At 38.2% G+C, this 16,365-nt stretch overlaps 1 long non-coding RNA gene and 1 pseudogene across 1 annotated transcript; one reads left to right on the top strand and one right to left on the bottom strand.

Annotated features, from left to right (window-relative positions):
- The first annotated feature begins 2,481 nt into the window (after positions 1-2,481).
- Positions 2,482-7,902, top strand: LOC134747187 (uncharacterized). The gene is made up of 2 exons (XR_010128298.1): positions 2,482-2,732; positions 7,649-7,902. It is a non-coding gene; the product is annotated as an uncharacterized LOC134747187 (long non-coding RNA).
- Positions 5,476-7,575, bottom strand: LOC134747149 (uncharacterized; annotated as a pseudogene).
- Positions 7,903-16,365: the final 8,463 nt, after the last annotated feature.

The raw sequence follows: 16,365 nt of genomic DNA, 5'->3' as shown, positions 1-16,365 counted from the left end.
GAGGCCCAACTTAACGACGTTATGTAATGTCATAGTAAATCTATGCAAAGAAAAACACTTGTTCATTTGAATGGTCCTTAATCATGGTCTCTACCTCTGGTACCTACGTACCTAGGTTTTTTTCGCATAAGATGTAACTTTTTGATTGACTTATTTAACTGACATTGTGTCATCGTGGCGGTCGACCATCTTTAACCGCATCAAATTATTTGAGGAAAACCGCCTCAATACCTTGGATGTCAAACGCCATCAACGCAAAGAGAGACCGAAGCCCTCGTACGCGTATACGTATAACGCGTCTGGCCAACTCTATTGTAGCACCTGCAATAGAGTCTTTAAGACCAAGTTCGGCCTGGCCAGCCACATTCGAGCCCATAATAGGCGTAATCCATAATTGCTGAGGTCGCCGTCATCGAAATCGATGAGGAGGACTATATAGGTTGTATATGTTAGGTATCCCTTTGCTAACGTTTCATGCCATTATAGCAAAAAATAGTGATAGTGGAAATTCACCTTGCACTTTTGTGTGGCATATCTGCTTGTACTGCATGTAGTCTCTGTTGCGGTTCTGTGATTATTAGGGTTTCGTACGGCCGTACCCAAAAGGGTAAAAACGGGACCCTATTACTAAGACTCCGCTGCTGTCCGTCTGCCCGTCTGTTCGTCCATCTGTCTGTGTGTCTGTCCGTCACCAGGCTGTGTCTCATGAACCGTGTTAGCTAGACAGTTGAAATTTTCACATATGATGTATTTCTGTTACCGCTATTACAACAAATATTAAAAACATAAAATAAATATTTAAGTGGGGCTCCCAAACAACAAACGTGATTTTTTTGCCGTTTTTTGCGTAATGGTATAGAACCCTTCGTGCGCGAGTCAGAGTCGCACTTGGCTGGTTTTTAGGGTTCCGTACCCAAAGGGTAAAAACGGGACCCTATTACTAAGACTCCGCTGTCCGGCTGTCCGTCTGTCTGTCTGTCACCAGGCTGTATCTCATGAACCGTGATAGCTAGACAGTTGAAATTTTCACAGATGATGTATTTCTGTTGCCGCTATAACATCAAATACTAAAAAGTACGGAACCCTCAGTGCGCGAGTCCGACTCGCACTTCGCCGTTTTTTTTAACGCGCGGGACGAAAGGGATATTTAATTGTATTGCGTAGCTTTTTCTTATTATAGATCCGAATTATATCATTTGAAGGAGCACCTGAGCTTGAATAATTAGATTACAAAACCATTGCCGAGGTAAACTTGTGATTTTCGTTTTACGTCATCAAGTTATACAATAAAGTGGGTTTGTTGAGAAAATCATATTTTGCAACTTTATTAATTTAATTGTACAGATTATGCCGTTTCGTTTAAATGCTAATAAGACTGATTTAATTATGCTTTGATTATCTGAGTCAAGCGGTTAGGCGTGAGGCTTGCTAGAGTAGTTACCTACCTGCTTATAAAATAAAATAAAACTCATTTAATAGGTTGATCAGTATGTAACTCTTTAGTAAAAAACATTGTGCGTATACCGGGCTGTCCCCGTTAAGACCTAGGTTTTGCCCGGGGTTGGAAGGTCAGAATGTAGTCGCTTTAGCAAAAACTATCGTGTGGGATAAAAACGTTCGCGAAAATCGGCGTCTTTTCTGTGGCCTTTACAAAGTTAACGATTTGGATGCATTTTTCTAAGCCTCATCAAATAAATTTAAATAAGTAAAAGGTCATAACATGCCTATAAGGATAAAATACGAAAATTAGACCTTAAACTGTTTATTTTATATCCACAGGAAAGTAGCATAATGTAAACTCTTACTAAAAAAGTTTTCGACCCGTCTGCTACAAATTTTTGAATATGGTCAATTGGTCACCAAGCGGCCTCCGGGCGGCCATTACAAACTAACAGTAGTTACGTATATACTTTTGCATTATCATTTGATATTTTATCTTTACTTTCTGGTCAATGAAAACACGGAAAAAACCTGCACGTACACAGTCACACATATGTACCTAATATAGAAATTCGGAAGGTTTGTTCCGCAATTCCCATTGGGCTGGCGTCGGGAATATATCTAGCTAAAACCCTCCTGTTCAAAAAAAGGTAGCCCGTGCCTTGCATTGGGACTTATGTACATGTCGCAGTCGGATTGTATAATCCGCCGTATTACAATACGGCTAGCTGTTATCAAAAACAGGGCCGTTTTGAAATGCGGCGCTTTAACGTTTACCCTGATTGACAGTGCGATACGTTCTTCAATAAGGCGGCCCAAACGGGTAAAAAAAAACCTGTGGACCCACTGTGGGTCAAAGCAGTGGGACAACGGACGCTCAATTCTTTCTTACGTAAGTAGGTAACGAGTTAGTGCCTAACTTATTTTCATGTGTCGCTAGAATCTACTCCTTATAATAAGGCTATAAACATGATTTTTGAACACATAAAATAGTCGAGTAGACAGATTTTCATACCCAGATTAGATCTGCATTCAAATCCTTTTTAGGATTCCGTAGCCAAATGGCAAAAAACGAAACCCTTATGGATTCGTCATGTCTGTCTGTCTGTCCGTATGTCACAGCCACTTTTTTCCGAAACTATAAGAACTATACTGTTCAAACTTAATAAGTAGATGTTTTCTGTGAACCGCATTAAGATTTTCACACAAAAATAGAAAAAAAAAATATTTGGGGGTTCCCCATACTTAGAACTGAAACTCAATTTTTTTTTCATCAAACCCGTAACTAACTTGTCCCGTAACTTGTCATTCAGTTCTGATGATGGGATCCATGAGGAATCGAGGGAACTCCTCAAATGTTAAAGGCATATAATAGTGATTTTAGTATTTTCATCAACAAATCAAGCATTTAAAAAAGTGACATTTGATGAAGTGGAACTGCTGATGATGATCAGAACGGAACTCTTCTATAACAACAACAAATACAAATAACAAATAATTTATTGAAAAAAGTATTGTACAGAGGTTCATCTTAAAGACTAAGAGTTGTTAGTAGAGGAAAGTGGTTTACGAATGCCTGAACTAGGAGTTCCTGTGTTTCAGGCAGCGAAGGACAAAATTAATCAATTTTTAATTATTCACTTAATTATAAATTAATAGTAGTACTTACACAATAGAAGTCTTATCGCCTTAACAAAAAGGGTCTTAAGTATTAAATTTCAAAGTACACAATCATGTTACGACTATTAGTAGGTTCTCTGTATCATCGTACGTCATATTTTGAAGGGCGCGTCGTAGAGTTTTCTTACAACAAGCATAGCTAAGTGGGTATAGGTCTAGTTTTACATTTAACCTGTTGTACAAAAATGGGCCCAAGAAGACAAAAAATCTAGATGAAAATACGTGTTTCCTTTGAACGGTTTGAATACCTATTATATCTTTGCGCCTTTTGTTTCTGTATTCAGGGTTGAAAGGAATTCTGGCGTGCTGCTTTAGTGTTGTGCTTAATATATATAATTGACGAACAGTTAGTACTTCCCATGATTTATAAAGGAGGTCAGTAGGGTATAAAGATGGGCGGGAAGTAGCTACCTTTAGTACCGCTCTCTGGGCTCTTTCTAGGGTTAGTAGGGTAGTTTTAGCTGTGCCACCCCAGGAACAAATGCAGTAGGTTAGTATTGATTGACATAGTGCAAAGTATACTTGCTTAATTAAATTTAGATCAGCAATCGAACCAAGTTTTTTGAATACAAATATTAACTTTCGGACTCTATTGCATAATGATTCAATGTGATTTTTGAAAGTGAGGGTTTCGTCAATCAAGACTCCCAAATACTTAATTTTGTCAGTAATAGCTAGAGATGGGCATGAAAAGGGATTATTCGATTTTTCCTTACAGTTATGTGCGTAAAGTTTGAGGTTATGTGCGACCGGATCTGTTTTCCGCATGGAAAAACTTATTAAATTCGTTTTGTCAGAGTTCAGTGTTAGTAGATGACGTTTTAGCCAGTCAGTTACAACATTAAATCCGCGTTGTGCGAACTCGTAGACCTCGTTTGTTGACTTTGCGGAAAAAAGTAGGGCAGTGTCATCTGCGTAGGAAATGATTTTGCCACTATCTATTTTTAGATTGCATAGGTCATTAATATAAATTAAAAATAAGGTCGAGGCCAGGACACTTCCTTGTGGCAAGCCAAAAGATGTGTTATCTAAGTCGGAACTGATAATGTTATCTATTTTAACGCATTGAGTTCGTCCGTCTAGGTAGCTCGCGATTAATTTGTGTTGTGTGCCTCTAATGCCTAGTGATTCAAGCTTGTGCAGTAAAATGGAAGTAGAAACGGTGTCAAAAGCTTTTGCGAGGTCCAGGAAGATTCCAATTGTCTTGTTTCCCTTGTCTAGTTCCTGAACTAAATAGTCAGTCAATTCGTGTACAGCATCTGCGGTTGATAACTTGGACCTAAAACCAAACTGCGTCTTTGCCAAGAAGGCATTTTTCTCCAGATATTGAACAAGTCTATTATTAATAATTTTTTCCAGGATTTTAGATGTCGCTGGTAAAAGAGAAATCGGTCTATAATTTGTTACTTGTATTTTGCTACCAGATCTATAGACAGGGATTACAACGGCTTTTTTCAGACATTTTGGAAATATTCCTTCAGAGATGCACTTTTGAAATATGTGTGTCAGTGGTGGAACCAAGATGTGTCTGAATGTCTTTATTATTTTGTTCGATATCCCATCCCAACCAGCCGCGGAATCGTCTTTTAGGCTCATGATAATTCTTTCCACCTCAGCTTCATCCGTATTTAATAGCACAAATGATTTGGATGAATTATTTGTATCGGAAAGTATTCTTGAAGGGAATGCAGACGGCTCGCCCTGGACTTTTTCTGCCAGGTTTTTGCCTATGTTAACGAAAAATTCATTTGTGCTATTTGCCGCCAACAATTCGGACGGACCTACTTGCAACAAACTTGCAGATGACTCCCGTTGTTTTGCCGTGTATGTTACGTTTTTAAGGTATTTCCAAACTAATTTACTGTTTTTTCCAGCAATTTCCAGCTGTTTTTTGTCGTAGTTTGTTTTTACGTTTTTCAGTAAGTTGGTACAAAAGTTACGATATCTTTTATACGACAATTGCAATATAAGATTGTCTGGATTTGCTTTAGCTTTCAAGTGGAGTTTATCCCTGTGTCTCATTGATCGAAGAAGTCCCGGGGTAATCCATGGTTTTATGTTAAAATTCTTGCGATTTAGACGTGTCTTATTGGTGTTAAGAAATATTGCTTGTTGGACATTTTTAATCCAGTACAGCATACTATTTTCTGCATCAGCAGAATAATAAACGGGGCCAAAGTCAATGTTGCATAAATCATCTCCAAGTTTGTTTATATTTAATTTAGACACAAATTGCGTGCGAGTGCATGTATTACGTGATTTACGATAGAGGGTTAGTAGGGCAGCTCTATGGTCTGTCACTGTAGAGTTAGTAATAAGTGCTAATGCCGAAAAATTAGATTTTACCATAATATGATCTAAGCATGACCCGCTTTGGTGCGTAGGAAGCGTGTGCGCTGGGAGTAAGCCATGGAAAGAACATAGGTTAAGGTAGCTCTGGGCTGTCAAAGTCGATTCGCTGCTATCAGATAGAATGTTGATATTAATATCTCCTATCAATACAATATTTTTAAAGGATGTTAATTTACTTAAGTTTTCATCCAGAGACTCGATAAAATTACCGATATTTCTAAATGAAAGCGGTCTATACAAGGCTAGTATTGCAGTGTCTGATCCGATTTTTATTAAAAGCCGATTGCAATCTTGTATTTGGGGTTCCTCAACTGTGATGTTTAAATTATTTTTTACATAAACTACTACCCCGTCATTTTGGTTATAATTAAACTTAGTGCAATACGAAATGTACCCTGGCATAATTGGTAGATTGGTATGGGTACCAAGCCAACATTCTGTCAAGACAATTATGTCACAAGTTATATCCAGTCTTTGTTGAAATACAATAAAATTGTCAAAATTTTTGGAAATCCTTCGTATGTTTTGTGTTAAGATCGATAATGGATTTCGGCTGGGACGAATGTGTTTTTTGCAGGTTTCGACGTCGCATGCTTTAGACTCTGATACAGAGAAACTATCTAGGTCAGAGAATATGCTATTATTCATAGGTAGTTAAACGAATGAATCAAAAAGTGCTATATAAATATGTGAAAAGTTAGCGCTCCTAGGCGCCTTCATAATCTATGGAGTTTATGTACCTTTTTTCGGCCATTTGTCTAGCTGGGCATTCGGGGTCGCCTGTTTGATGGTTACATGGTTTCTTGTAGTGCGAGCATGTTGCACACTTTGGTGCTTCGTCCTTTTTTGCGCATTCCTTGAATGAGTGACCCGCTTCGCCGCAGTGTCCGCAGATGTTAGACTCCATTTTGCAGGTTTTCGCTGCATGATTGTAGAGCTGACATTTGAAACAGCGCGTAACCAAGGTGAAATCCCTTACCAGTTCACAAAAACTCTGTCGTTCGTAATTAAGGCCTTGCGTATCACTCCAGAAACCTCAATTATATAATTACATGTGTCGGCGTCCTTTTTTCCGGATTTGTGACTTAGCTTAGTAGATGCCATAAATTTTTCGAGCGACCAATCTTGTAATTTATCGGCTAAGTTTTGTTGGTAAATACACTTCAGGACTTCAGGTTCCTGCATGTCCGCGGGAACTCCGATGACTACAATTCTGGGCTTGCGTTTTTGGGGCTCGTCAACGGTGAGTCCAGAGGTCGTAAGCTGCGCTGATTGCTTGAGTTTTATGACGTCTTCTTTTGAGTCAGTGCTGATCACAACACCGCCGTTTTTGATCTTGCGCAACCCTCTCACGTGCAGCTTCATCTCGTCGGGCCGGATAATCTTTTGAACGAGGGATTTTGTCTCCTCACTCGATTTCAACTTGTCGACCGGGTAAATTGCGACTGAACTGATGTTAGACGGTTGAACGTACCTCGTTCCATTTTTCTTAAGGGCTTCGGCAAACGAAACAGGTCCCGAAGCAGGGCGGTTGGATTCCTCAATCGATTCCTTTAGTTCTTGGATGCGTTGTACGAGGTCCATTTTTTCCTGGTGAGCTTGGCGGGACTGGTATGCTTGGATTGCGTGGTTTTTTAGGGATTGATATTCAATAGCCATTTGTGAGGCTAAGTGGCTCACGCTGCGACACATGTTGTTAATTCTGATCTTCTGGTCAGTGTTAAGTTTACCTTCTGCAGATGTAGCGCATACGTCTTGCAGGTTCAGTTCAATCTTTTTCAGCCAGGTTTGGATGTCACTTGTGGGAATTACCTTCGGGGGCTCTTCTTCCTGTTGCATGTTTGCGGGCGCGGGCCCGGGCGGGCTGGGCTGCGGTGTGGGCGTTGAGGGCGGGCTGCGGCGTGTTAGTCCACTCCGGTTAAATGGACTGTTCACCAACGACATTTTTCGATTACACTTGATTACTCCACTTAGACATTATACTATAGCCGTAGGTCGCGATAGATGACTAATGACCCAGATAATGCACGATTGGAAATGCAGACAAATACGAATTATGTACGCGAATAATTAATTATTTTAATAAACACGTCCGATCTCATTGACGCCTATTGCTGTAAATCGCCAAACGCATAGTTCACGTTTGGCGATTTGTCCTCTTCGTCTTGTCCGTTAGTCTGTGTGGGGTATCTATGGATAGGTCTTCAAAAATGATATTGAGGTTTCTAATATCATTTTTTTCTAAACTGAATAGTTTGCGCGAGAGATACTTCCGAAGTGGTAAAATGTGTCCCCCCGCCTCCCTGTAACTTCTAAAATAAGAGAATGATAAAACTGAAAAAAATATATGATGTACATTACCATGCAAACTTCCACCGAAAATTGGTTTGAACAAGATCTAGTAAGTAGTTTTTTTTAATACGTCATAAATCGTAAACCGCAATTTACCTTTCACTCACGTTTCACATAAAAATACACTGTTAAAATTGTGTAATGTACGGAACCCTCGCTCGGTGCGCGAGTCCGACTCGCACTTGGCCGGTTTTTATTAGATTCTGTCGCTTAGTTCGATGTTCCACAACACAACGTAGTCCAATTATTTTTAATATTTTTATCTTAAATATTTTATGTTATACTTTGCATGCTATACTAAGCAGGGTATTGGGTTGTCCTAAAATATGTTATTGTACCTATACTTTTGAAAACACATATTCAGCAAATAAATGAATACAAATACAAATATCCCACCTAAATACTTACCTACCTAAAATTGGTACATACATGGCTTTTTTATTTACAGGTTTTTTGCTCGTACCACAGGGTTCTCCCTAGGTACAATATAAAGTTCTAAGTACTAACTTTAAGGAAATAGTGGAAAAAAACTTGTATTTTTTATATAATTACTTACATACAGTACTTATACACTTCGGAATAATAAATCTAGTAGTCTAAGCATTAGGAGATTCTTTTAAGCAAGCAGGCCATTAGTATTCAGCCCGCCGATTCAGACGCTCCTTATGAGCAAATAATGTGTTCGATTTTTTCTCTCGTAAATATTACATAAGTACCTATATGTCTACAATTGATAACGTCAATGTCAGCTGGTAAGGCCACGAAGGTATAAGTCATATTAAAAAGCCTTAAATATTATGTTTGTAAAACTCAGAGTTTTGGACCTAATATCAAGTAGCCTTTGGAGGGTTCCGTAAAGTCCTTTTTAGGGTTCACTAGTTTCAATGATTTAGATTTAGATTTAGATTTATTTATTTCATAATATTAAATTACATTATAAATTACAAATACAGTCTGTCTGTATGTCCGCGGCTTGGCTCAGTTATAACTGAACTTGAGCTATGCTATGTATGTGTGACATTTGAAACTTAGGTACTCTTTAGAGAGATTTGTTTATATTATCCTGCAAATAATATTTATGTCAATAGGTACGTATGTTAAGATATACTTTTTATCACTGAAGACATTCCATAAGGGTATGAAAAAGGGACAGGTTTTGTTTCTATATAATAAGTGCGACTGAGAAGTTCTACGCCGATTGTCATAATAATATTGTATCCTTCTTAAACCATGACTTCGGCATGTTTTTAGTAAACAATTGCTATAGGTGTAAGTGCTTTTTTTATAAAAAAAAATATACTTAACAAGTCTGCTCGCTTCGCCACAATCCATTATATGGAAATTTCCCTTGGGCAAATAAAGTCTGCATGAATATCTGCTCCAGTGTTCATTAGAAAGACTGTAATGAAAAAAAAAAGAGAACTTTCGGCAAGTGAATGAGCACACTTAGGGGCGCATTATTTTAAATTGTTTGTCTTCTGTCTTAAATGGCTTTTTAGGACTTTAAAGGGCAATCTAAAGACTTAATTTTACCTTTCCCGTTCCATCGTCGATCGCCCAGGTGGAAAGATCTCAATCACAGAATGTAAATAATTTTTATAGGTAGGTTTTCAAAACAGATTTTCTTCCGTGAATTGCCTTCCGAGGTTTATCAAAAAGTGTTCTTCAAAAAGCAGTGTAAGTACATACCTACAAGTTTTAAACGTGTAGGCAAAGCTTACAGATCTGAAATTGTATGTATCGAGAGGATATGGTGGTTATGGCCCAACCATGCCCATGGTAATAAGGTTGGCTGTATAGGTATACACAAAAAGGTAGGTACACTCATAGAAATTCATTTCCTACCCATTGTACTTTGTCACAGTATGAGGCCAATAGTACGAGGTATCGACTCATATTGATTGTCACAGTGACAAGGTACCAAAATGTGTCGGAAATTAAATTATTTGACTGTACTTGTTTGTCACTGGCGAGATTTAAACAAGATTGTCAAATGAAGATTGTCAATTTACCGTTCGTAGGTATTATTTGATAGATACGATCTAGGTCTCTTGAAGGCAAGGAAGAGAAATAGGTTATGAATGTCATATGGCCTGCTTTGCCATAACGGCAGCGGCCGCTCCAGAAATATTTGATGAACAATGAGGTAAGATACCTAAAATTGGGTGTCCACCGAATGCTACGATTAGGCAGGTAGGAACGCGATTCCAATGCTGGTCGATGCGTAGTGCATCGACGACGCCATACTTGTAATCGTACATGAGAATTTTCTTTTTGTCGATAACTGTATTGTGTTACAAGGAGCCCTGATTTTTTTGGAAGGATAACCCCTAAATACAACACAAATATAGCGTCCATTTAAGATGCGATGTGGATGTAATGTAAGCCGATGGTGGAGCGCCGATAGAAATTTTGACAGTTCTATAAATGTCTTGCACGATACATTTATTAGACGGACAATAACTTGTGCGGAATTTCTTATGTCGAATACTGTCAGTGTAGAGAAAGGAAAATTAAAAAAAAAAAAGAATGGAAGGAAGGCATGAAAATATTATTGAAATCTTTCTCACTGAAAGTGAATAAATAAATCATATCCAACGAGTTGAAAAAGGCGGTCATCAATAGTAATGTCATTACCTACTTATGCATAATTATTACCGATAGTCTGGTCCGCATAAGAAACTGTTTCAATTAAAAAAATCTAACCAGTGTTAAATGTTTTGTTATATATTTCCGGTCGCAAAAAGTGATTCAGCCGTCAACACATATAATTTATCTTCGGATTTACGATGCAATAAATTACGGCTTATCTTGTATCCCATTCAAAAGAGATTTCGCTGCCGACGCTTTCCTTGTACTAAAAGGAATATATTACTATGAAATTCTCGGAAGTTGTGGCGTTTTAGCTCTGAGATATGGATGTAATCCTTATAATGGGGGTGTGTGGATCTGTGGCGTTGGCGTCGGCATTTCTTAAAGCATGTTTAGGCACAGTATATTCATGGCCTTAGATGACAATTACTGTACTCATCTTGCTGTTTGCCATTTTGCTTGCGGGCTGGCAATACGAGTAGGGGAGAGTGAGGGAATTTGGAACACCTAAATTCAAACGCTCTAAAAAGATAAGAAAATATCATAAGCAGTATTAATTTTTATGCTATCCGTTAGTTTGATCATCTGTCTATCTTTTTATTAATATATAATATTAATAATAATTTTAAGTTAATGTATCCTACTAAATTTGGGCGAAAACACAAACCTTGCCGTTCCTTTTTACCCGAAACCGTATGGGGTAATTGGAAACAGTTCGCGAGGAAATGGAAACACTATATATTTTCAATTTAATACCACTTTTAGGATCTTTAGTTGGATCTTGAGTAGGAACCATTGAGAATGCAAGGGCTACTTTAGAACGCTCTCGTTTCCTTAGTTTCTAATTACCCCAATTGAATAATATCAATTTAAATGAGTAGCACTCATTATTGTAACTTTAGAGAATTTGAAACCCCAGGTGGTTTGAAAGCAGATACCATATACAAGAAAATAACAACATTTGGAGTCTTAATTCCAAAAACTTCTTGCTTACATCTATCATGATATATGATAAAAACCGGCCAAGTGCGAGTCGTACTCGCGCACGAAGGGTTTCGTACCATTACGCAAAAAACGGCAAAAAAAAAACACGTTTGTTGTATGGGAGCCCCACTTAAAATATTTCTTATTAATAAATTTCTTATATTTCTTATTAATAAAATATTTCTATAAATATTTCTTTTATTCTGTTTTTAGCATTTGTTCTTATAACGGCAACAGAAATACATTATCATCTGTGAAAATTTCAACTGTCTATCTATCTATCACGGTTCATGCGATACAGCTTGGTGACAGATAGACGGACAGACAGACAAGACAGACGGACAGATGAACAGTGGAGTCATATTAATAGGGTCCTGTTTTACCCTTTGGGTACGGAACCCTAAAAATTATAACAAAAGTTGAAAATATTTTGTTCGATTAATCGTGACCACATGTGCGTAGCTTCCGAATCTTTCAGTCACTTAGGCACATAAAGGCCTCTTTATGTTTGTGTAAAACATACCCAAGATTTTTTTGTGCAATTACAAATGCTATATATTTCACTGTTTTTAATTACCCGCCGTTCCCAATTCCCCCACTCTCCCCTATTACAATGCAAGCTAATAAAACAAGTGGACTGTATTCAAGCTGGAGCTTGTTAGATAACATCAGATTAGCTGCACGTCTACTGTACAGTTTTTTACGAGTTGCAAGTGGAATTCAGTGTCTAGTGTCCTGGTGCGCGAGACAAAAAATCTTGTTTCTAATCATCTGTAACGGATGTTTGCTCGGTAGCATATAGTTACAGTGTGTGCCCATAATAATGTAGAACTTTCGTAGCTAACTCATAAGTCAGATACAAGAGAACGAAACGTACCTTTAAATCAAGTTATTAAGCCTGAACGTAATATGAACGGAATATCGAAGATCTGAGCATATTTACTCGGCGAGGCAGATGGTAAGCCTGCCTTTGTCTAGGGTTATCAGACTGAGGATTTTTGGTATGTCGCGAGGTCGGAAAGCAAACAACCGTACTGCTCTGTAGCTAGTTTATTACTTGTTTGACGGGGCTCATGCGCTTAAATATATACCAATTTTCCAACTTCATTTTGTCATTATATCACCAGATCGGCGACCATATGGAAACGTCAGAAATGTTGGTTGAGTATTACTGAAGATGTTTGGTCATAGTTAGTTTAACAAAACAGCCGGTCAGTTAGTCGAGAACTTTCCCGTGAGGGTTACCCTTTTCAGACCCGTCTAACATATTTAGTTCTGGTTGATTACATCATCATCATTCGCTTGCCCTTGTCCCATTCACTTGGGGTCGGCGCAGCATGTCTTTTTCTTCCATACATCTCTGTCACCCGTCATCTCATCATTCACTTGCGTTAGTTTCATATCATCTTTCACACAGTCCATCCACCTTTTCCTCGGTTTTCCTCTCCTCGTACTTCCCTCCACATTCATTCTTAATACCTTTCTCGTCACATGACTTTCATCCCTCCGCATCACATGCCCGTACCATACTAGGCGATTTGCCCTTACTTTTTCTGTTAGTTCTGGTTGATTACATACAATCCTTTATTAAGTAATGTAGGTTAGAAACAACTCAGAAGCGCTGGTGGCCTAGCGGTAAGAGCGTGCGACTTTCAATCCGGAGGTCGCGGGTTCAAACCCCGGCTCGTACCAATGAGTTTTTCGGAACTTATGTACGATAAAACATTTGATATTTACCGGTCGCTTTTCGGTGAAGGAAAACACCGTGAGGAAACCGGACTAATCCCAACAAGGCCTAGTTTCCCTTCTGGGTTGGAAGGTCAGATGGCAGTCACTTTCGTAAAAACTAGTGCCTACGCCAATTCTTAGGATTAGTTGTCAAGCGGACCCCAGGCTCCCGCAGGGCAAAATGCCGGGATAACGCGAGGAAGATGAAGAAGGTTAGAAACAACTAAATTTTGACTATCAATTTGCATTTTTTTACAAACCAGAATCAGGCGGCCTAGCCAAGGTGACGATCGATTGCGCTTGGCTATCGAGTCGCTTTGTGACTCTCTATCACTCTTCCATATTAGTGTGACAGTGACAGTTGCGTTTCGTTCGCTACGTAGCGTTAGCGATTGGCATATTGTCTACGGCCCCAGGACTATTGAGCGTCAAGGAGGCTTAGACGTTTTAAAAGGTTAATTGCATTTAACACATTCCCCCGGCTAAGTTAGCAGATCTCGACTTTGCGGGTCTTGAAGTGTCAAGAATATTGTTTAATAATCAAGACTTGTGAGAATGGCCTGGTGATCCTACCTTTAACCATATAGTCCAGCCTAAGGCGATGGGTCTGAACATGTTGTGTTTGTAAAGTTGTATCAATCATTCTTCATTTTGCCCTTTTCCCTATTAGCTTGGGGTCGCAGCCGCACGTTTTTCTCTTCAATGCCTCGCTCGTCTTCTTAACACAAACTTAAGGAAGTTCGGAAACTGAAAGCCGTTTCGTATTATCTCCAAGACCTTTTTCTTAGTCTACTACTTCTCTTCGCATAAAATCGTTTTGTAGTATCCAAAACATGTTCTTCCCTGTCACTTAATGGAATTTTAATGTAGGTCTATTTCTGCTCGTAAAAACTGGAGCTATTTGGAACTCTGTATCTCTGTAGCTTTCGAGTACAAATATTTATGCTTTTGAAACAGTTGGAGATGGAACTAATGTTTTATGACAGCATACACCTACAGAACATTAAAGTTCCAACCATTGCTATTTACATTTAGATTGAAATTTTCGTGTATCGAAAAAGCTATGTACGTATGTACTCGTAATTAATGTTAAGATAAACACCAAACACATAAATCCGCAAATCGTAGGTATACCAGCTGCGAATTTGTGACGTCAGTGGTTATACTCAAATCAATTTGCTCCGTACTTTTTTTGGCATCTACGAGTATGCCCTGTCATTGGACTGAATATTATTCTGCATTCTTACTTATAGTACCTATCTGTACGTTATTAGTGATCCGTAACTTCGACTGGTGCAATTCATATCGAAATGTAAAAAATGAAAGGATTTCTAGGTTCAAAATAGCTGCGTTCCGCTCGTTATTAGATGACAGCGGCAATATTATAGATTGTGTGTCGAGTTGCCTGTATTTTGTATACCTACTTGCCCTCAGAGAGCAGGGCAAATTTGCTATTCAACGCGTAGCTCTGCTTTCCCAATACCGGCGCTATTCGGCGAGCATCCCAGTTCACCTTAAAACCAGTTTACGAGTAATCTTCAGTTACTGTGGTATTACGAGAAGGCTAATAGAGAGTACTCTCTCCAGGCGGGTGCTGTGCCTGCATGGGAACCGAAGTCCAAAGAGTTTGTTTGGAGTTGTATTTAATTGCAACATACATTAGGAACACCGTAAGCGCGATTTAGGGAATGTATGGCGCCGCATAGAACTCTTTGTATGGAAGTAGCTCTACTAACGCCATCTGTTAGAATCTTGTGTCATGACGTTGACAGTGACAGAGGATACGCCACATTACGATTTGTGGTTACTGAGGCATTGCCGCAAAAAACTAAAATCGAAGTTTCTTTATCTGCCTCTCTATCGCTAGAATGTGCAAGAGCGATAGAGAGGCAAATAATGAAATTTTGATTCACAGTCACACTTATACTGGGCAATCTCAACACTGGTTCAAAGAGAATAATATTCCTGACATTATGGTAAATGCCAGCGGGAGTTGCTGTCACGACCGAACCAGAAAAGGGAAAATAGGTCATTAAAGTATGTCAGTTTTTTAAACGCAAGTCGGCTAACAGAGGGCGAATGGTTGCTAAGCTTTTCAATGATTGTATCTGGTCTCTTTACACTTTTGTTAATAAAAGACTAAATAGGTATTATAATGTTTTTGAGCGTAGGACGTAGATAAGTATGAAAAGGTATTTCCTTAGATTCCCAACAATTACTGAGTGGTAACTACGTCGTAGGCAAAGGCTAGTATTTTAATATTTTCGATAAATTTAAATGAATATATGTAGATTTACCTCAGATATTTATTTGCCTATCTGTCTATACCCTTAGACCCTCATTCCTTATTGATTTGACACCTACCTATTTGAAAAAAATGAATAATTAAAATCAGGTCCGACTCTCGATCTTTATCGAGCCTTTTGTAATCCGCCCTTATTTAAAAAAAAACTACACAAAATTGTGCCGCTCCTCAATATTCAAAGAAAATTGTCGATTGCGGGTTGTCGTCAAATACCTAATTTAAGGCCTATATCCAAGGGCAACCCCGTAAAGTACGAGATTAAAACTGTAATACAATACGAAAATGGAGAATTGGGGAAAAACTCATCGGAGAAAATTGAGAGGGCGACGCAACGGTAACACGACGGTTACTTTTTAAAAATCGTTTCTCAGGGCACCTTCGATAGAAATGTAAATTTTATTACATTCTAAACAAGGGTGTGTTTGTAATCTAAAGTAAGGTTGTGATGCGGGGTTGATTTAATAAATATTCGAATTTTAATGGACTGGGGAATTGCACCGTTTTTCTGCTGTTTCGTTATGAATATTAATCTAAAGTGGGGCTTCTAACTAATTTGCCTCATACCCGTAATTTCATACCTTTAGTTAGAAAGTTTTAACTATGATAAGAATAAGAAAACATTTATTGCCACACAACAAAAGAGAAATTACAGGAATATATTTACAAATAACATTAAAAATTGGCATGCGCGACAAACTTTCCCGAGATACTTAAATTATCAGTAATAAAACCCCTGTACATGTAATGCAACAAATTACGAAGCTGAAATAAATATTACGCTTAAACACATTATAGAATGGCTAGTTAGAAATAAGTTAAAAATAAATATAGAGAAAACCAAATTTTTACAAATTCATGTTGAATTAATTTATCTTTATTTTGTTTTGTGCATGCTGACAATTGAATGAATGTATTTTATTAATTTTATCTTT

Source organism: Cydia strobilella, chromosome 14 (assembly GCF_947568885.1).
Source record: "Cydia strobilella chromosome 14, ilCydStro3.1, whole genome shotgun sequence".
Lineage (NCBI taxonomy): Eukaryota > Metazoa > Arthropoda > Insecta > Lepidoptera > Tortricidae > Cydia > Cydia strobilella.
This window is presented reverse-complemented; position numbering and strand designations above follow the sequence as displayed.